The sequence below is a fragment of the Barbus barbus genome (genome assembly GCF_936440315.1).
Source record: "Barbus barbus genome assembly, chromosome: 20".
Taxonomy (NCBI): Eukaryota; Metazoa; Chordata; class Actinopteri; order Cypriniformes; family Cyprinidae; genus Barbus; species Barbus barbus.
In genome coordinates this window covers 8682508-8704503 of record NC_136748.1, presented here as the reverse complement: position 1 = coordinate 8704503, position 21996 = coordinate 8682508, and the positions used below count along the sequence as shown (strand labels likewise).

The following is a 21996-nucleotide window of genomic DNA, read 5'->3' as shown; positions in this document are numbered from 1 at the left end:
GCTGTTCAGACTACATGACTTGATTGTCTGTCTTTTAGTCTTTGTGGCGTTCACACTACCTGACTCTATGTAAATGATCCGCAACCAGGGGTTACACACTACACGAGCTGACAACAACTCTGTCACCCAACTACTCGATTCAGCCCCAAAACCACGTTTTGTCATGAAAACACGCAAGAATTGACTGTTTGCAAAGAACTGATATGTGCTGTGGTATACCTGTGATAAATTTGATTAGTTTATCAGAAAATAATTTCATAAAAATGTCCTTAAAGTATTCAAAAGTTTTATAATTATCAGAAATCGCATAATTAGTGAAAGTGAAAGTGACGTGACATGTGGCCAAGTATGGTTACCAAATTGTCTGAAGTATTAGGAATGAATGAAGTATGAGTCGGGTTCCAGAAGTAAAATTCTCGTTCCCATTCTCCATTCAAGAACTGATTTTTAATGATATCTTATTAAACTTTAAAGAGAGACCTGGGAGCTACACATTTGTTAAATATGCTTTTTTAAATACTTGAATGTAACAGTGGAAATTCTGGTTAAAAACTACATCTGGTGAAAAATAATTCTATGATTCTGCAGCGAAATCTCCACCAATCAGAGAATGGAGAAAATCAAATCACACCACAAAGAACACCCACCCACTCCTAAAATACTGCAATGATGCAATCAAATCAGTTTCCTACACTGTCATACATTTGCATATATTTTAAAATAAATTAAAAACATATGGTTTTTATACAATCAACATATTTAAATCAATAGTTTTACATTTCTCTAGCTTTTGTATTTGATTATGTCATTCACAATGCTTCATGGGACTGTAGTTCTTTCTCTCAGTATAATCAAAGTTTTTTTTAAATCCCTATGGGGGGGGGGGGGTGAATGGGCAAAAAATAGGCACTGTTGCAGTCTGAACAACAACAGAATCAGATAACTTCAGGGTTGATTTTTTTCCCTATTCAAACGGTTTATTACTATTCCCGGTTACAAATGTACACAACTGTTATTCCATCTTTTCTATCATACAAACTCACGCCATTGGTTGAGTCAAGGTTGCATCTTAAGACTTTTAGTTTGCATTTTATGTCAGTTATCTCACATGACAGAAGCCCCAAAGAACAATAAATAAATATAAACCTTAAGTATGGCCCAGTTGATCTGCTTATCTAGGTGGCCTTATGTTTATGATAATGTGAGGTCTTGTTTTGATGGAGACATGCAGTGAGGATACTGTGTATGGTGTGGGATACTTGCTACATTGTGTTTAGAGTATAAGGTATAATATTTGTTGATGGTGCAATTATGGAGTGACTATAAATTGAATTCTAGTGGAAGCTGTGCAAAGTATTACTGTCAAAAAATCTCTGGTAGATTTACTGTGTGCATGTTGTACCTATGGACAGCGTTCTGCTGGGTTGAGATGTCCCTCCCCACAGGACAGTGCATGTTAAAAACTAATAACTCAATCCACCTCAAACAATACAGCCAATGGCACAACAATTTCACCCAATTCCATCTTAATCCCCCACCGACACGTCATGTGGACATAATAGACAAAAAGAAATTGTGTATATCATTCAGCAAATGTGCATTTTATTTTCTACTAGTGTATTATTATTTTAATCAAGTCATTAATCAACTGTAGTATTATGTGGCCCTATGGAACGCATGCATTCTGGAAAAGGCTGATCCTCTCCTTGCATGACTCCCATTAAAAACCGCCTGTGGAGACAGTTTGGGAAATGTAATATTATAGCAATATTGACTTCTGATGCAACAGACACAATCTTAGGCCTCCAGGCAGGGGGAAATTAAAGTGATGGCATAGCACAGTGAAACGGCCCTATTTCCCCTATTCTGAATGGGGTAATGAGGGTTTAGACGTCTTCATTAAACATCTGTTAAGGAAATATTACTGCACGTCTTTAAAGGGTGCCATTGGTCATGCTGAGTTGTAGAATATGAGCCCTGTAGCGCATGGAGATGTTTAAAGGAAACTTACAGGTTAAATACAGCTTAAACTCTATGGAAAGCATCTAAATTAGAAAAACGTGTTTGTGGTAATGCAAATGTAATGGAGGTCATTGGCATGATTACACTGTTTGATTTAAAAGCGGTACACTTTCAATTTTATGTGAAATATTCAATAGTTATTTTCAAATAAAAACATTATTTGAAATGTAAAGTTGTCTAACAATAATAATGTTTAAATGCTATGGCAATCATTTCCAAACAAATGATTAACAAAGGCATTAATATGTGCTTTATAAGTATAAGAAACAGCCGATATGCTAGTAATAAGCATATAGTGAATAGTGTTCCCTAATCTGAAGTGTTATCATTATTTTCAATGTTTATTCTGGTACTGCTCCATTGACTTCTATTGCAAGTGCATTATTGTTTGTTATTTCAAACTAACAGATGACTCCATATTATTATCGGTGGTAATCAGCAGCAGCTGCCAATAGGGTTTAAATTGCATTTAATCTAGAATATTCTCTTTTTTTTCGAGATACAAAGGTTCTTGGCATGAAAAACAAAAGGTGGGTGTCATAGCTAAAGAGAAGATATATTTACCAAAAACGAATGGCGGCAAACCAGAGTGTTTTAGAGATTAGACTGGCTAATAAAGCATATGCTTAAGCTGCCAGGAGCTGTTGTTTCTGGGTCTGTGATTTACCTGACAACAGAGGTATGCGGAAGGGGGCAGCCAAGGGACGTGGGAAACGACAGCGTGTTTTTCTTAGTCTTAATCAGAAACAAATACACAGACAAATATACTGAGCTTCAGTTCTGAAATCCACATTGTAAGGAAAATATTCTGAGAAATCGTTTTTGATCCACACAATAGAAGTCAATGGTCACCAAAACTGTTCAATTACCAAAAATCCTTAAAATATCTGCAAAACAAAGTCACACAGGTTTGGAATGACATGAGGGTGAGTAAATGATAACAGAATGCTCATTTCTGGTTGAACTGTCCCTTTAAATGCTCGTATTTGCATAGGCTATCACATTCTAACACGGGTACTGCTCTCATGAAGCAACCGTCTTGTTAATAAACACAGCTCACCGTAGAGAGCCACGGGGTGACTAAGAGCGAGTGGAGGGTCCAGTAACGAAAGCGCAGTAATGACCATATGGTAAAGTGCCTTATATGGACACAAAAGCACCGGGACAGGTGGGCACCGGAGCCCAGTCAGCTGTGATATGAGCTGGTGCATGCAGAACTGGACCCGTCTGCTCTTGGCTGGTGTGCACCCTCACAGGTGCGGTGGACCCAGGACTGAGGAGGATGGGTGGAGTCACCTTCGCCGACCCCACGGTCACATCTATTACGTAATCAACATCAAGAACTTACAGAAAATGCTAAGTAATCATTGTGTTAAGTGGTCCGAATGTGTTATTACTAGGCAGTATTTTAGGACGTGTACAAAATTTTTGGACTGTACAACAAAACAAAATGCTCCGATCAATCCTCTGTCACGATCCGGAATGCCAATAAAAATAAACTATCCACTTGTTCCTTATAATGGGAACCTTCTGATATCAGATGCGAACAAGCTGTTTAAACCAAATCCGTCAAAGCAAATATTCTTTCACTCCATTTGTCCTATTGACGACAGACTCAAGTGCGTGGACTGTCGGAAAGCAAACGCACATCTGTATACTGTATCCAGTGCGGACAACATAGCGGCAGTGATTGTAAATTCTATTTCCTTATTGGACTATTTGTCCATGTCTTGCTCCGGAAGCAGTGTTTATGCAAATGTTTGTGCCCCTGTGATTTCATATGCCACCTCAGATCCAAATGAGCCGTTTTTGGAGCTTGATTAAATAAATGCATTGCTTATAATGAAGAGATCGTTTGAAACTTATAGGATGTTTTAATGGTACAAAGACCTCTTTTATGCCAAAATATCAAGGCAAATTTTATTTCTCATGTCATAATCCCTTTTAAGGGCAATGTCACTGTCAAAATCTAGTCTTTGATAATCTGTGGTAGTCTATGCAATTATTGTAGTCTAATTTGAAAGCACATATACCAAACAAATAGTGTTTCGCCATGACTTTCCTATTATTTCTGATCAACAGCTGTTGGTCATCATTTTTTGTTTTAGGGTTCACAAAGACACCTGTAATGCTAAGAACCAAAAGCTTGAGTTCAAAATAATATTTCCTAGCTAGTAATTCATCAACGATTATGATTATTATTGATGCCAGCTATCCTCAAAGGCTTACCCAGATGCAGAGTAGAAACATAAAGGCAAGTAATGTGGCAAACCATGACATTTAAAAAAAAATCCCTAATTGACAAATCAAAGGAAAATGGAGTGCTACATCTGGGAAGTGAGACACATTGTATAACAGTCTGTCTAGTGTCTACCTAATTTAACTTGGATCATCAAAGAGATTTCACAATGAGAACGTCTTATGGACAGCACTGTAATGAATTCTCTAAATTTAGCAAGTGTTTTATAATTATTTATTATCTATTTGTGAGTCAGTGACATTTTGTATAAGAGTTTCAACACTGAAGGAAAATCTAGTTTAAGACACATGCTGAGTTCTTTAAAATGTACTCTCCAAAAATGTATTCAATTAAAAAAATAATAATAGAAATTCTTCATAGAAGAAATGTATGTACTCCAGTCATTGGACATGCACATACGCAAAAGTGTCATGTCATTAACCCATATATTGCACAAAAAAGACAGGAAAGAGTAATATAATTATCAAGCAAGGCATTCAATCCTTTACACGCTGAAATTCCTTAAATCTAAAGATGGCAGAGGAGGTATAGGGCAGAAAATGGTCAGTCTCAGAGTGGTGTTGGGTGCCAGGGTAGCAGCCTGGGGACAGGCCTGTCCGGTAGTGTTCCTACTGAGAGTGGCACGCCACCTCAGCATTACCACTGGGCACGGGCGAAGCACCTAAGGACCCCAATGCCAACCCAGAAGGGAGTCCCAGACTGTGCCGGAAGCTCTAAAACCCCTAAAACACTCCCTCCTCCCAGTCCTGGCATCTCAAGCCTGCCAGCTACTGCTCTGAGCCCAACAGACATGCATGAGGCCAAACCCCAGCCTAAGCCCGGACAGATAACCATCGAAACCTATTACGCTTATGTTTTCAATTGAAAACATAGATTATATACGGAAACTTAAGATCTAAGAGGGGTTGTGTTAGTGTGTGTGTGTGTGTGTGTGTGTGTGTGTGCACCTGGTATTTATCACGTCCTGGGGACCAAATGTCCCCACAAGGATAGTAATACCAGTAAATCTTAATCTTGTGGGGACATTTTTTGGTCCCCATGAGGAAACAAGCTTATAAATCATACAGCATAAAGTTTTTTGAAAATTTAAAAATGCAGCATGTTTCCTGTGAGGGCTAAGTTTAGGTGTAGGGTTGGTGTAGGGCAATAGCAAATACAGATTGTACAGTATAAAAACCATTACGCCTATGGAGAGTCCCCATAAAACATGGAAACCCAACATGTGTGTGTGTGTGTGTGTGTGTGTGTATGTATGCAACAAAATCCTCACTGCCATCGGCCACAGGAGGAGGATGGGTTTCGGGGTTATGGGGGCCAAAGGAAATGACTTTTTTGGTTGCTGTAATCCAAAATTGGATCTAAATCCTTTAAGGCTTAAGAGCAGAGGTTACATTGGACATGTAACTGCAGCCAAATCTCTGGTCAGCTTGGCTCGCAAACTCAGCTGAGTGAGGGCATGTGTTGGTAAAAGTCACCTGTAGATATTAAAATACATGCAGCAGTTACTGCCTGTTTAGACCAATTTTCTGCAGACTGAATTCCATGTCTAACGATGGCAGTTAATGTCAGGACATCTTACTCTAATCACAAAATATGGGAAGGAGTTCACTGGGTGAGCCAAATATCTATTTATCTGAATAGTGAATCTGAGTAGTAGTTAGTAGTACCATAACATTTTATATATATATATATATATATATATATATATATATATATATATATATATATATATATATATATTGTTACTATTACTAATGCATTATTTATTTAGTATTTTTTCAGTAATGTCATGGTACTACTCACTACTACTCAGATATACACACACACACACACACACACACACATACATATATATATATATTAGTGCTGTCAATCGATAAAAAAAAATTAACTAATTAATCGCACATTTTTCTAAAATTAAACGCGATTAATCCCACCTAATATTAAAGTTTTTAAATATGTTTTTATATTGCAATAATTTCACATTCAATCTTCAAATGTACAATGTACAAACAACATAAAGACAGTATATCTTTTAATATTTCTTTAATGGCATCTTTTTTATGATTGAGGGCCAGCATCACTGATGTCAATACTACTGTCTCTATGAAATAGTTTTTTCCCCTGAATATTTAACCATTGACTGTAGCCATTCAGCATTACCTCCGGCAAGAGCGTCAAAATTTGCTCTGGCCACCCTGCCAACGACCCTGTAGAAAGATTCGTTGACGCTCTGACGAACCCTGAGCTCCTGAGCTCCCAGCTCCGCCTTGGCCTCTGTCTGTCTGTACCACTCTGGAGGTCCCCGTCCTGTGTTCCTGTCCGTGTCTGTCCTGAGGGGCCTCCAGAGCCCCTAATGCAGGATTAGGGTTTAGGTTAATGCAGGATTTGAAAATGTTTTACAAGACGCGAGGGCACAAATTTAAATAAAAAAGTGAGGCTTTCCTTGATAGTTCTCAAAAAACTTTTTTTTTTCAACATCGCGTCATATTACGTCACACAAGGGAGTTGTGTGCCGCACTCTGCTTTGAGCGCGCGCAAGTCAGTGTGTTTTCGGTAGTTATTTTTATTTCAATTTATCATTGTCATGGTAAATTATTGTGTTTGTGGAGGTTGCACAAACTCCAGCCTGTCAGGACATCGAGTCCACAGGTTTCCTAACAAGAAATAGGATGGTATCTTCCGGGCCTCGGTGCGTTAGTGCAGCTCAAGAGACTGGACTTCACTAATGCATCTACTTCAAACGGTGTGTAACTTAACAGATGTGATGGAGGCCAAGTGGAAAAGCATGGTCAGCAGTGAATGTGATCTAAACTTGTGTTTGCTTCTCCCAGCATATGCCGTCTGAGAGAGGAATACTGCAGGTCACCACAGGCTCCACAAGAACACAGCACTGTCATGTCCACTACACCTGCTCCTCTTTCCAGATCCTTTCCAGTCAGAGGATCAACATGATGAGGCTGTTAGTGTATATCTAGCACAGCCTTCACCATTTAACACACTTTATCAACACATTAGTGTGATACCCAGACTGAAAGATTGTTAAATGTTTTTAAATGGGTCAGATGGTATTTCTTTTGGTAGTATATGTTTGATACATCTACATATATATATATATATATATATTAACAGTTGAAATGTTGTGTTTTGAGTTGGGTATTAACAGTGCTATGAAATATTATTTATGATTTAGTGCTGTATAAATAAAACTGAATTGAATTAACCATAAATACAGATCTGCTTGATTGTGATTTTATTTTTTATTGATTGTCAACAAAATGGGGCCATTTAAAACATTTAAAAGTCTTGTTATAAAGTCTAGAATCTTCTAATGGCTGACACAACACATGCACCATAGGCCCAGCAGACAACTTGTCTGTATGCTATCATTATTGATTGTGTTATACCAATGGCATCAAAAAGTGTTACTTATAGGTAGTCATGACCTAAATAATCGAGACCATACAGGGAAAACCGCTCGGGCGTGGGCACATCAAGTTCCAGTCTCCGCCGATCACTCTGCAAGTAGGCTGTCTTCATCAGGAGAGGATTTCCTTTCTGGTACTGGAGGGACCCACCGTCGATATCATCCTGGGACGCCTCTGGTTATCTCAACATTCCCTCGAAGTCAGATGGGATACCAGTGAGATCCTCTGATGGAGTAAAACCTGCATCCAAAACTGTCTCTCCAACGTCCCTGTGCCCCTGGTTAGTAACCTGAAGCTCCAAGTTCATTCCACCCAAATGGAGAGTCCCGAACCTCGTGAGGTTCAGACGATCCCATCTGACTACCTGGCAACAGGCAGCCACGAAGTTACACCGCACCAGCCATGGGATTGTGTCATCGACCTGCTGCCTGAAGCTATACTCCCCAAGGGTCGAGTATACCCCCTGTCCATCCCGGAGCGCAAGGCGATGGAGGATTACATCAAGGAGGCTCTCCAACAACAGTTAATTCGCCCTTCCACCTCTCCGGCAACCTTGAGCTTCTTCTTTGTGGGCAAGAATCATATTAGAATGATTTCTGAAGGATCATGTGACACTGAAGACTGGAGTAATGATGCTGAAAATTCAGCTTTGATCACAGAAATAAATTATATTTTAAAGTATATTAAAATAGAAAACTGTTATTTTAAATTGCAATCATATTTCACGAAATAAAATTTTTTTCTGTATTTTTGATCAAATGTGACCTGGACCACAAAACCAGTCATAAGTGTAAATTTTTCGAAATTGACATTTCTACACAATCTGAAAGCTGGATAAATAAGCTTTCCATTGATGTATGGTTTGTTAGGATCGGACAATATTTGGCCGAGATACAACTATTTGAATATCTGGAATCTGAGGGAGCAAAAAAATCAAAATACTGAGAAAATCACCTTTAAAGTTGTCCAAATGAAGTTCTTAGCAATGCATATTACTAATCAAAAATTTACGTTTTTAACAAAAACAAAAAGTTTTGATAAATTTACGGTAGGAACAGGGCCGGCGCTCCGCACACGCACATCACGCACTGCGCGTAGGGCACCAAGTGCTTGGGGGGGGGGCACCAAAAAATCTGGGTCGTGAAAATATCATCACAATATAGGCTACTAGTATAAATAACAAATAAAATATTTCTAGCATGTTAATATACAAAAGCAATACAAAAGTAATATAGGCCTAGACCAAATTAGTCGAGAAAAAGGTGAATCTCTGTGCCAGTCTCCCTCTGGTGCCCCCCCTTCCCCACCTCCCAGTGGTCTGTTCAATTATGCTTCAATCAATTTCAAATTTGGCCGACACCGACCTCAGACATGGCCTCGAAAAGGCACCAAGAGTCGGGGGCGGAAAAAAGAAAAAAGAAGAGACAGCGGGATGATGCTCGCGCGTCGCTTGCAGGTAAGACAATGTTTTAAATAAAAATGTTAGTTTTGTGCGTGTAGTATGCATGTCCAGGGGCGTCGGCGCGTCCGCGTCGCTAGTAGTGCAAAAGATCCGGGGCTTTAGCCCTGCATGTTGAGTCTTTTATTGTAACGGGGTCCGGGGGTTTCTCCCCCGGGAAATTTTGAAACTTGGGCTGTTAAAGATGCAGTTTGTTTGAGAAGGAAAGGAAGGCCAATCGTTGGGGTCCTCATCGTCATATTTGAATGACAAATAAAGCTAATTTTCCCCCTAGGTAGGCTATACGTTACAGATGTGTGTGCATATAGCTATTAGTGCAGAACGTTCCCTATTGTAATTTCTTCGCTTCAATATAATGCCTATCTGCCTCTTGGTAAGGTGAACTTTAGAAAAACCCTGCAACTGAACGTGATGTGATTTTGCCAAATTAGACCGCTTAGATAAAGTTTTTTCGTTGTTGTTCTATGCGGTCATTTTCAAGAGGTTCGGCCAAGGGCGACATCTGTTGGTGAAACTGAAATTAGAAAAAAAAAACCCCACAATCTCAGTGTTTGTATATTTTCATATTCACAGAGTTGTCAAATTATTAGGGCTGGGAAAAGATTAATCTCGATTAATCGCATCCAAAATAAAAGTTTGTGTCTACATGATATATGTGCGTGTACTGTGTATAATTATTTTGTATATAGAAATTATATATACAAAATAATTATACAAAATTATTTATACAAAATAATTATACAAATTTTTTTTTTCAAAGCTCAAACTCATCAAAACGTACCTGCGTTCATCAATGGGGCAGGAACGTTTAAGTGGTCTGGCTGTCATCAGCATCAATGGGGACGTGGCTCAGAAACTGTCATATGATGACCTGATAGCTGATTTTGCAGCTAGGAAATGTAGGCGTGTGCCTCTGTAGGGCCTCTGACAACTGATGGTAGTGAAAATGTTTAATATAGTTCTATAGAATAGCAGAATGGTCTCTTTATAGAGATGTAGTCCCTCTGTTGAGTAAATTCTACTGTGCAGTTATGTATGGTTATTTGCAGTTTAAAATGTGCACTTTAAAATTCATACTTCATAAAATTCATACACTTATACTGTTATTTGCACTTTAAACTTTTTTTGCACTTTTAACTTTCTGTGTTTACATTGTTCTGTTCCAATTATTTATTTGCAGCAGTTATTTTGGAAGTAAAGAGAACCTAACTAAGAAATTCTGAATGGTAGTTATTTCTTTGGTGGTGGGGGTGGGGGGGGGGGGGGGCACCGCCAAGCGTTTGTGCTTAGGGCACCCAAATGGCTAGCGCCGGCCCTGGGTAGGAAATTCGCTAAGTATCTTCATGGAACATGATCTTTACTTTATATCCTATTAATATCCTATATCCTAACTTAGGCATAAAAGAAAAATGGATAATTTTGACCCATAAAATTTATTTTTGGCTATTGCTACAAATATACCCCAGCGACTTAAAACTGGTTTTGTAGTCCAGGGTCACAAATAGATACAGCCTTGATGAGCAGAAGAAACTTCTTTAAAAAGCATAAAAAATCTTACTGATCCCAAACTTTTGAGAGGCAGTGTATATATGGGTGTGGGTGTGTGTATACTAGGGCTGCCCCTGACTAAAGGTTTTCTGGTTGACTAGTAGTCGTTCATTTTAAGCATTAGTCGACTAATCGCACATTTATTACTAAACCATTTAAATCATAATACTGAGCCTTTAATTACCTACATAGCCTATCAGCGCTCAAGCACATGCAAATAAAGCTTGCCACAGCACACTGGCAGAATTAATGATTATGAACGTGTCAGGGTAAAACAGTATGGAGGCTGCATTAACATTTTAATAATTTATTGATAAACTAGTGTTTTTTTTTCGGCTCAAGAGATAAAGTCAGCTAAACTAACTTGTCATCTCTGCAGTAGTGGATGTGCCTATAAGTATGTATGTGCATTACATAATCTGAGAATATTTGTTTTTCATTTGAAAGTAGACATTTCACTCTCTATAGAAAGCCTATATTTTTTATGCCTGCAAGCAAGTATACAGAGTTTCAGAGTTTCTTGCTCAAGTTCACAGACCGAGACGGCAGAAAGCGCATCCTATTTGCTTTCATTTTTTTTACAAAAGTGCAATGTTTTGATGTTATTGTGAGTGCACACCAATAAACGTAGAGTCTTTACAGACTGGAAAGAGTACTCTTATCAGTATGGGCAAAAATTATGGAGTATTTTAAGATCAAGTGACCGCACCGGTGCCTCCATCTGTCCTGCTGTGAGCGTGCTACTGGTCAGCTTCCACACACTTGATTAGCGCATCGTTTTTCTAGGTTAATATTACATTGAGTGGCCAATACTTACAATACTTACTTGTTGCTAATGCTTACATATTTCAGATAATAAGCCATATTTGAGGTCATTGAATGATAGGCAAGCATTTGGATGTCCTTCCCGATGTACTGCATTACCATAGACCAGCCGTTAACGGTCTGTCCATCACGGACAGCGTGACTTCGCCTGTGGATTTTGTTTTTCTGCGACTAAGCAACTGATCAAATTCTGGCCGACCAAGCCTCTTATGTTCGACTAACAGTTAGTTGACTATAAGGGGGCAGACCTAATATATATATTCACTAAAGAGTGAAATACTAATATAAAATAACATTCAACATATTAGATGAAAAAAGCAAAATAAAGTAAATAAAATAAAGTAAACCTGGAATGCTTTACAATTTACAATGAACATTATAACTTTGGTCTAATAGTCTGAGAGTGGCCTACCTGCAGACAGTGAAGCAGAGGGCTCTACTGGCCCCGGCCCCAAAGACAGCGCACAGGACATTGATACTGTGTGCAGGAGAGCTGAGAGGCAGCAGCAAAAGCACCAGAGAGGACAACATGGTGAAGAGCGGGTATCCTGGAGGATGGGCCACCTGGGGGAAAACACAGCTGTAAACTCACTTGCAGAACACTCTGATAACAGCAACAGAATCTAGTAACACCCCCTTCTCCCACCACCCATCAGCATACAGTTCAGCTTTCAAAGGCAGACCTTACTTTTGTGGGTTACAGCATCACTCTGTCCTCCCCCTCCCTTAAAGCCTGATCTCCTGTCTCCTTGCCTTCCCAGCAATTAGGCACTAAGTCCCCTAAGGAGCGATAAGGACTAGAGCTATTAAAGGCTGTCTCACTCCTACTGGCCTGATAACACACACAGGCACAGCAGGCTGAGAAACGCTGCACACTAGAGCGAAGAGCAAGGAAACGTCTACGAGAAGAGGTTGTTTGATGGATGGATGGGAAACTCGGTGGACAAGTGGATGTCTAAAAGCTAGTGTGAGTTCAAGATCAAAGCAGGAGTGAGGGTCCCAGTCAACTGATCCCGCTAAACAATTTCATAAGGCTGAAGTCCTTGTCAGTCAGGTTTGGTGAACTGTGATAAGCCAGTATTGGGAAGTACACTCTTAAAATCAAAGGTGCTTAAAGGTTCTTCACAGCGATGCCATTCAGCCAAAGGTTCTTTAAAGAACCATCTCTTTCTAACCTTTTTATAATCTGAAGTACCTTTTTTCGCCAAAAAGAACCTTTTGTGAAACAGAAAGTTTCTTCAGATGATAAAGGTTCTTTATGGAACCATTTAGACAAAAAGGTTATTCTATGGCATAGTGAAGCACCTTTATTTTTAAGAGTTTAACTAACTAAAAGTAACTTAAAACTCACTTAACTATATCTTATTGACAAATAAAAACATAAACCCAGGAGTTCAGGGGTTTATAAATCAGGGTTCGTGGCCCCCTTAGGGGACTGCAAGGGGCTCTAGGAGGAAAAAATAATTTTAGGAAATAAAATATAATTGCAAAATTATAAAAATGCGTTTTGCATATAGCTTTATGGGGGAAAACATCATTTCATTGCAGTGTTGTCACTAGTTGTACAGCTATTTAAACTTATTTTAAAATGTGCTTTTCTCAACATCTCAGAAAAGTATGAACTGCATGTTTATATCTTGCAATTCTGACATTTTTCTCAAAGAGTTTATTTCTCACAATCCTGTTTATCTATGTCTTGAAATTCTGACCATTTTTTCCCCAGAATTCTGAGTTTATGTTTCACAAATTTGGAATATTAAGAGTTTATATCTCTTTTAAGGGGTGCCTAGTGTGAAATATTATCAAGTAATAATAAATAAGTAAATAAATAAATGAAAATGAGCAGGGCGGCAGGCCAAATCAGTTGCTTAGCCACCAGGGTTCTTCTGATGCTCCTGATGGCCAATCTGAGCTTTGTGACTTGCCTATTTTGTGGACAAAAGGGTTTGTCTGGATCTTAAAGCATATTTCCATATTTCCAAACATATATTCTTCATACATTTAATATGAATAGAAAATTGAATGAACAAAAACATGTTTTGGACAAAGCACATTTTGTAATTTCGCACAAGAAATAGGCATCGCTTAAAAGAGATAATAGAAAAAAGCCAGATTTGCAAGATTATTTATCTCATAATTTCTGATCAAATAAAGTCTGAATTGCAAGACGTAAACTTGAAATTGCAAGACATAAACTCGAAATTATCCCAGTCTGAGAAAAAAACTAAAAATTACAAGATATACTGTATACTTGAAACTGCAAGAAAGAAAGTACATTTATTTTTAATTCGGAGTACAATCAGCTGTAAAGTAGCTTCCCCAAACACTGCTAAATGTCTTTAATACAGAACGAACAGACAGCTTCAAGACAAGCAAGAGAGGTCAAGGCAGAGAGGAACAGAGAGGCTTGGGAGGGGGGACAGACACAGGACAAAAAAAAGAGAGAGAGACAGTATGGCAAGCAGATGGCAGGGGCGCAAAGGGCACACTTGGAAGTGCCAGCAAGGTGCGTGCGACTGCGCAAGTGACGTGTGACGCGTGTGGCTGAAATGCCTGCACCGGTGAAATGCCTGCGAGGCCAACGGCGTGGAAAGGCACGCAGAGGTGTCGCCGGGTCTGGAAGCGAGTGTGGCATGCCGGAAAAAGGCGGAACGCGCGGTAGGGGGCAGTTCTGTGACAAGGAGTTTAAAGGAGAAAAGATCCACGGCTCAAGGGAGCAGGAAGGGAGGGCCGGTGGCCTGCGGCCTGAAGAGAGCCCTCCGACCCTGGGGAGAGACGCAGACAGGCAGGCCACACGGACAGAGGGAGGGATTACTGGCATAGCGACACCGCCACAGCCTCCCTAAAAGGATCGTGGCGGCGTAATAAACTTTATTAAATAATAAAACTTATTATAACTGTTAACCCGATTTAGTTCATTCTTTGCGGCTTACACACGCGCACACACGCATGCACAAAAAAGAGAGGGGTTGAGTATAATAAGCCTTATACCGTACATAAGGCAAAGCTTACAAAAGCCATCGCCTAACCATTCAGTCTAATTGGATTTGAAGAACAGGGTTGCAAATTATAGCATTCTCTAGTTCTAAGTTAGTCAAAAAAGAAGTGCACAGAAAAGAAGAGAGGATAAAAAAAAAACCTGTGGCCTGAAAAGTAAATTAATCATCTTTCTTCTCCCCCCATACTTAATTAAACTTCCTTAATGCTTATAAGAGTTAATGAGTGGATTGATTAAACAATGCAGCTAATGCTTACCCCCAGCTCACAAGCAGCAGTGATCAGCTCTCCTGTGGTAGAAAAACAGAGAGGGAAATTAATGTAAACCCAATAATTATTATTAAGAGACAAGTCCGCTCCTGAAAGTTTTCCCAAATCAAATACTTGCACTGGGTTTTGCATTAATTTGCTCGGATCAAAACCTGCAAAATCTTCCCAGTGTGACATTTCCTAAGCGACACGCTCATTCTCTTCCATCGCACACGGCTCCCCTGATCCCCGAGCACACAGACGCACACATACACAGGCAAATCTATTCACTCTTCCCATACTCGAGGTGCACGCGCAGAGCCCTATCCGTCACTGTGAGCCGTACACAGGCATAAACGTCAGTGAGTCCCTCTACGCCGAGCCACACGCATGGAAAAAGCTCCCTCTAAAACTCTACCAGTGACTGTGATCTTTTTAAGAACCTTCTCACTACATTATTCATGCATACAGTATCTAGGCCTGTATTTCTGTTTGTATGTTACCTGAATTGTTTGTTTTACATATTATACTTATTAAATGTCTCCATTAAGACCATCATCACATTGGTTTCTGTGTAAAGTTTACTCCATACAAGCAAGTTGATGAAATATTGTCTTGTCTGGTTTGGCTTAAGTACCCAGAATTCACATCAAGTGGCAACACAATAAAATTAAAATTTAATATCTTTACAAGTAAGCAATTAGATGTGTTAAAGTATTAATTAATGGTAATTTATTAACATTATCAAATTAGACAACTGTCTAATTTGGGCATGGCTTCAACTAAGTCCCATATGTATTGGTGCCAAAACACCAACTGGACGTTGAATTTTTGGTTTATGACCCACCAATTGAGAATCAAATTTTTAAAGCCAGTTTAAATGTATTTATATGGGTAGATGACAAATACAAATTGGACTGTGTCCTACAGTTGTGGTCAGAATTATTGAAACCCTTGGTAAATATGATCAAAGAAGACTGTGAAAATTAACCTGCTTTGTTAATCCTTTTGATCTTTTATTTAAAAAATTCACAAAAAGCTAACCTTTCATTGCATAATAAGAATTTAAAATGGGGGGAAATATCATTATGAAATAAATGTTTTTCTCAAACACACGTTGGACACAATTATTGCACCCCTAGAAATTCTTATGAGTAAAATATCTCTGAAGTATACTCCCATTCATATTCACAATTTTGAGCACTCTAGGGTGATTATGAACATGAAATTATCCAGCCATGGCTTCCTGTTTCACAGAAATATAAATAGGAGGGAAAACAAAGCCCAAATTCCCTTAATCATCCATCACAATGAGAAAAAACAAAGAATATATTTCTGATGTGCAGCAAAAGATAATTGAGCTTCACAAATTAGTGAAGTGGCTTTAAGAAAAGAGCTAGAGCAGTGAAAATCCCCATTTCCACCATCAGGGCAATAATTAAGAATTTCCAATCAACATAAAATGTAATGAAACTGCCTGGAAGAGGACGTGTGTCTATATCGTCCTAATGCACGGTGAGAAGGAGCGTTTTAGTGGCTAAAGACTCTTCAAGGATCACAGCTGGAGAATTGCAGAAAATAGTTGAGTCTCGGGGTCAGAAAACCTTAAAAAAAAATTGTCAAACAGCCCCTACATCACCACATGTTGTTTGGGAGGATTTCAAGAAAAATTCTCCTCACTCATCCAAAAACAATCTCCAGCATATTCAGTTATCAGACAGGACTGGCACTTCAAATGGGACTGGCTTCTATGGTCAGATGAAACTAAAAAATGAGCTTTTTAGCAGCAAACACTCAAGATGGGTTTGGTGAACACAGGGATAAAAAGTACCCCATGTGTACAATGAAATATACTGCTGTATTTGTGATGTTGTGGGCCTATATTTCTGCTGGAGGTCCTGGACATCTTGTTTAGACACATGACATCATGGATTCTATCAAATACCAACAGATAAAAAATCAATAAGTGACTGATTCTATTAGAAATCTTATAATGGGCCATGTTTGGATCTTCCAACCGTACAATAATCCAAACACAAACCTCAAAAACAACACAAAAATGGGTCACTGAGCACAAAACCAAGCTTCTGCTGGCTATTCCAGTCCTCTGACCTGAACCCTGTAGAAAATGAGTGAAGTGAACTGAAGAGAAGCAGCACCGTCATGGAGCTGTGAATCTAAAGGATCTGGAGTGATTCTGGATGAAGGAATGGTCTCTGATCTCTTGTCAGGTGTTCTCTAACCTCATCAGGCATTATAGGAGAAGATTTAGAGCTGTTAAACTGACAAATGGAGGTTTCAAAAAGTATTGAATAAAAAGGTGTCGTTAATTGTGACCAATGTGTATCAGAGAAAAACATTTATTTCATAATGATATTTCCCCCCATTTTAAATTCTTATTATCCAATGAAAGGTTAGCTTTTTGTGAATTTTTTAAATAAAAGATCAAAAGGATTAACAAAGCAGGTTAATTTTCACAGTCTTCTTTGATCATATTTACCAAGGGTTTCAATAATTCTGACCACAACTGTATGGTGTGACATAGCAAAAATGTAGAAAATAAAAAGTTGACATACAAATAACATGAGAAAAATGTGTTGTCACGGTTTGGTTTCTGTTCAGTTTCCCTTTTGCCCTTATTTGGTTTTTCCTGTCATTAGTTAATCATCGTTTGGTTGTCCCTTTATAAGTCCTGAGTTCTCCCCTTGTCTTTTGTCTGATCTTAATGTTAAATTAAGTTAATCTATGTATAGAGTGTTGATGATTATTAAAAACCTCCTTTTCTTCCATTCCTCGCTGCACGCTTCCTTACTACAACACCAACACATAACATGTATCTTTCATTCTTAGAGTTACAAATAGCATGAGAGGTTTATCTTCAATGTTAGTTTTTTTTTTTTTACATTTTTCCATCACACTGACCAAATCAGCATAGAATGAGTAATAATGCTGAAAATTCAGCTTTACCATCAGAAATTTTAAAATAGATTAAAATATAATAATAATAGTAATAACAACAATTCATTATTATTAATGATAATTATTATTTTAAATTGCAATACTATTTCATAATATTACTGTATTTTGGATCAAGTAAATGCAGCCTTGGTGAGCATGAAAGACTTCTTTTAAATTGTCACAACCCGTTGGACTCATGTTTTGTCGTCTGCCTGTGTTCCCTTCCTGTTTGCCCATATTTGGTTCTGTTCCTGTTCTCATTAGTTCATTGTCTAATTATTAGTTAATCGCCTTCATTGTGTCCACCTGTCTGCCCCTCGTCATCTGCCCTATATTAGTTCCTGTCCATTGAGTTCTAGTTGGTCGGTTATTGCTTATGTTACTCTGTGTGTATGGGTTGGACTTCTTCATCTTTGAATTATATGGATTATTCTCTTCAAACCTCCTTCGTCGTGTGACTATTGTGTGTGCACAGCACAGAGGCCATGACATAAATGATTGTTGACTTCAAATTTTATTAATTTCCATTCCTTTTCCAGGCCTAGAAATATTATGACTGCGGTAATCCAGCTCATTACAGGACATACATAAAAATAAGTGAGTTTTGGGAGAAAATAAAAAGTGCTTTAAGGGTGGCCAAAATTTAGGACTGTACAAAATCTAGAAATCTACAAACAAATTTATTTATTTTTTAATCTGCAGTTTAGAGATTAATGGGCAAAAAGTCCTTTCGCCTACTAATCCCAAATGTTTTTGCCCTGTTGTATAAATCTAAGCAATGCTGCCTGATGCAATACTTGCCTAAACACTGTAAAATCCTATAATCTGTGCTCTGTGATGCAATATGAAATGTTCAGTGCATCACAAAATTTTGAAATTGTTAGCTGGCACTTCCTGCGTATCACTAGCGGTCGTCTGTTTTCGTTGTCATGTTGGAAGTCCTCTATCTGTAGGTGCAGACCCCTCACACTTCAGCGGCTGAATTTTCTCTGCTTTCACAGTCTAATTTAGAATAGAAATAGATACACACGCAGTGAGGCCAGGTCTACCGCATTTCAAAGCTTGTGGATCTCCCTGTAATCAAAATTTCTCATGTTATACATCACAATTTCATTCATACTCTGCAGTGCTGTCTCTAGACCCCAATACAGAGCCCGGTCCCAAAGAGGGAGGGCTAAACGGGGAAAGGGGCACAAACGCAGTTGAACGCAGGACAGCGAAGTGTCTCTGTGATAGCACAGCATCGGGCACCCACAGCAGCCTTTTGCCCCCCCATAATCCCCATCATTTCCACACTCGCATTCCTAGACAACAGCGGTCCCGCGGGGCGCCCGCTCAGCCTCTCCGGGGCGCAGCACACCTAAAGGGATTAGGACTGCGAGACGGAGACCTGGAGAATTTCTGCCGAGCATTCATCTGGCGCTATCACGCCGGCATCCTGCAATGTCCCTAAACGCCACGCTCAAGGGGTTGGCTGATTTTTTTTCTCTCTCCATAAACCCCAAACAGCTTCTTGCAGCCCCCCATCCCCCTAAAAGCCTCCAAAAGCCACCCTGCCCATGCACATGCTGTAAAGCTCACAGAACAGCAGCTTGTTTGCACACACCCCCAGAAGAAAACATTTATTTTTGCCTCCCCATTATTGAATATGGCTGTTTATGGGGACCTTTTTAAAAGCATTGTGCAGCAATGCATCTATGGGTCAATAAGAAGAGTACACAATAAAGAAAATCAAAAGTCTTATTAAAATCTAGTTTAAAACACATGTGCCAAGTTCTTACAAATGCACTTTGTATGTATGTTGGGTTCATGTGGTTTTTAAAACAAATGGTCCCACTTTATATTAAGTGTCCCTTATACCTGTGTACTTACATAGTAACTAGATGTGTGTACGTGTATGTAACCACAGTGTAAGTACATATTGGTACATAGTATCTACAGCTCTAATGTTTGTGTAACTACACATATGTAACAACCCACTGAATGGTATGTGTAAGTACAAATGTGTAACAGGACATTGGTAACAACACTTGTAGTCACATTTTGTAAGCACACCACAAGACACACAGAACAATCACAAATAAAATAAGTCTGAGGACGTAACAGATTTCACGTTCATTACACATATCGTCCTAGGAGCAATTTAAAATGTTTCTGAAGAGCAATTCATATATTTTGCTTTGAGGAAACAGGCTTGTGTATGTGCAGGGCAGACCATGTCTGTGTGTGTGTGTGTGTGTGTGTGTCAGGTAGGTGGTTGAATCAGTGATTAGACAGTAGGGACGGTAGTAACGGGGGAGCGTGGAGGATTATGAACTCGGAGGTGCTGACACATCTCTGCCTCTCAGAGCTCTCAGTTTAGTCAAGGATCAGACTCACTTTAGATAGTGGAGGATTAATGATCAGTCTAGCATGACATTATTATGAGGGTAACCTTTCCACTCACTCGTCAGGCACTGAAGGGTCTCGTGCTACATCCACATCTCCAGCTGCCACCAGAAGGAATTTTACTGCAACTAATTGTACAAATTATAAGACAAATCATTTCAGCTGTGAAGCCTGAAAATAATAATTAAAGGTAGCTAATTAAAAGTGTGTAAGCATGCAGTCAGGGTAATGTCTCATTTCATATGACACTAATTAAAATAACAGATTGAAGTTTATGGTTCTAATCTAATTTTACATTTTAATTATTTTAAGTTTTATCCAATGCATTTTTTGGCGAAGATACTTTCAACATTCCACATATGTTTAATGATCCACAGCAAGTTACCAGCTGCAGTTACTGTTATTACTGAACTATACAAGAATATGTGTGATTATATGCCATCTTTCTTCTTATTTTGATAATGGTAAAAGTAACACTTTTTGTAAGGGTGTGTTTATAGTAAAGCAATCATTAATCATAATAGTAAGCACTGAGTTTTATATTATAATGGGATTAAAGCCTAAAACAACTGCCTCACATTTCAAGAAATATGGTTAAGATGAAAAAAAATGAAAAAAAACAACGACGGTGGCGTGTTTTTTGGCGGTGTAATGGGGCGCTGTGTCCGGTGGAGACTCAGGTAGGACTGCGGTCAGTCACATGTGTTTGTGTTTATATCACATGCAGCCTATCACAGAACAGCATATTGTAATATCACACACACCGCATGACATGAAGCTTTTGCAAATATGAACTGCATGAGACCTGTTGAGATTATTATTAATCTTTCTAAACACCTGTCTAAATCCAGCACCGACAGAGGGACCCAAAAATAATTTGTCACACCTGAAACATGAATATAATAACATCATATAACAGCATAATAGACCAAGTGATGTTTATTTTAAAGTAGAATAGAATAAGCTAAATGTTTTGTTATGCAATAAATATTTTAACATTTTCTGGTTGTGAAATGCAGTTACAAAAATGGCTCTGAAATTTTATTTTTATTTTTTTTATTATATTTTGGAATTATCCACTGCAGACATTACTTAATGTTCTGTGTGAATAAATGGGAAGGTTATTAACTGCTGGGTCAGACTAAAATAGTGCCTGTCCCTCTCAAAGCAGGCAAGAGAACAGAAATATAATCTCTCTGGAATGACGTCAGAGCATTAATCAGGAGAGAGAAATACTGTACATGATGATATTAATGCACTGCAGAATTGGAGAAAGCATGAAGCGGTCTGCATTCATGTCAGATGTAATGAATTATATAGCCTATAAAGAAAGAATTTAACTGTTTAGGCAGCTTTTTTATCATTTAACAGTTTGTGATTATATTATACTAAGATTTTTTTTTTTCTTCTGTTATGTTAGTCCTCCGATCCTCCAATGGAATTTCCAGAAGGAACAGTTACTTAATCCTTTTGATTTGTTATTAGCAATCCCATTAATGCAAAGGTAACGTCACTCTTGCAGGCGTAGCACTACTACTGTCCCCATTAATTTAGTAAAAAAATAATAATAATAATGTGAATACAACTGTCCTAATATCATAATGGAGAAAATACTTAATCACATGTGTAATTTTTTAAAAGAAGGTTTTATAAGAAGGTATTTCAAAGTTTACTAACATTACATGGTTTCATATTTTACATTTATCTCTTAATAAAATGCTTTACTGACTGCTTTAATATGTTTAACTTTTCTCCCAAAATTATGTGGTGCCACCAAATTGCAGAAAAATACAAAAAAAAAAAAAGTCTGGGTCCCACTTTATATTAAGTGTCCCTGTTATTGTTTTTCTCTTGTTTTTTCA

General features: G+C 38.4%; 1 pseudogene across 1 annotated transcript in view; it reads right to left on the bottom strand.

The window, feature by feature from the left end:
• The window catches only part of LOC306886360 (protein O-mannosyl-transferase TMEM260-like), a 39580-nt pseudogene that overhangs the window by 14627 nt on the left and 2957 nt on the right, over positions 1 to 21996 (bottom strand). Inside the window, exons 2-3 of the transcript in view lie at positions 14798 to 14829; positions 11955 to 12106 (exon numbers count right to left, since the gene is read on the bottom strand). The product of the transcript in view is annotated as a protein O-mannosyl-transferase TMEM260-like (transcript). The remainder of the gene's footprint in view (positions 1 to 11954; positions 12107 to 14797; positions 14830 to 21996) is intronic.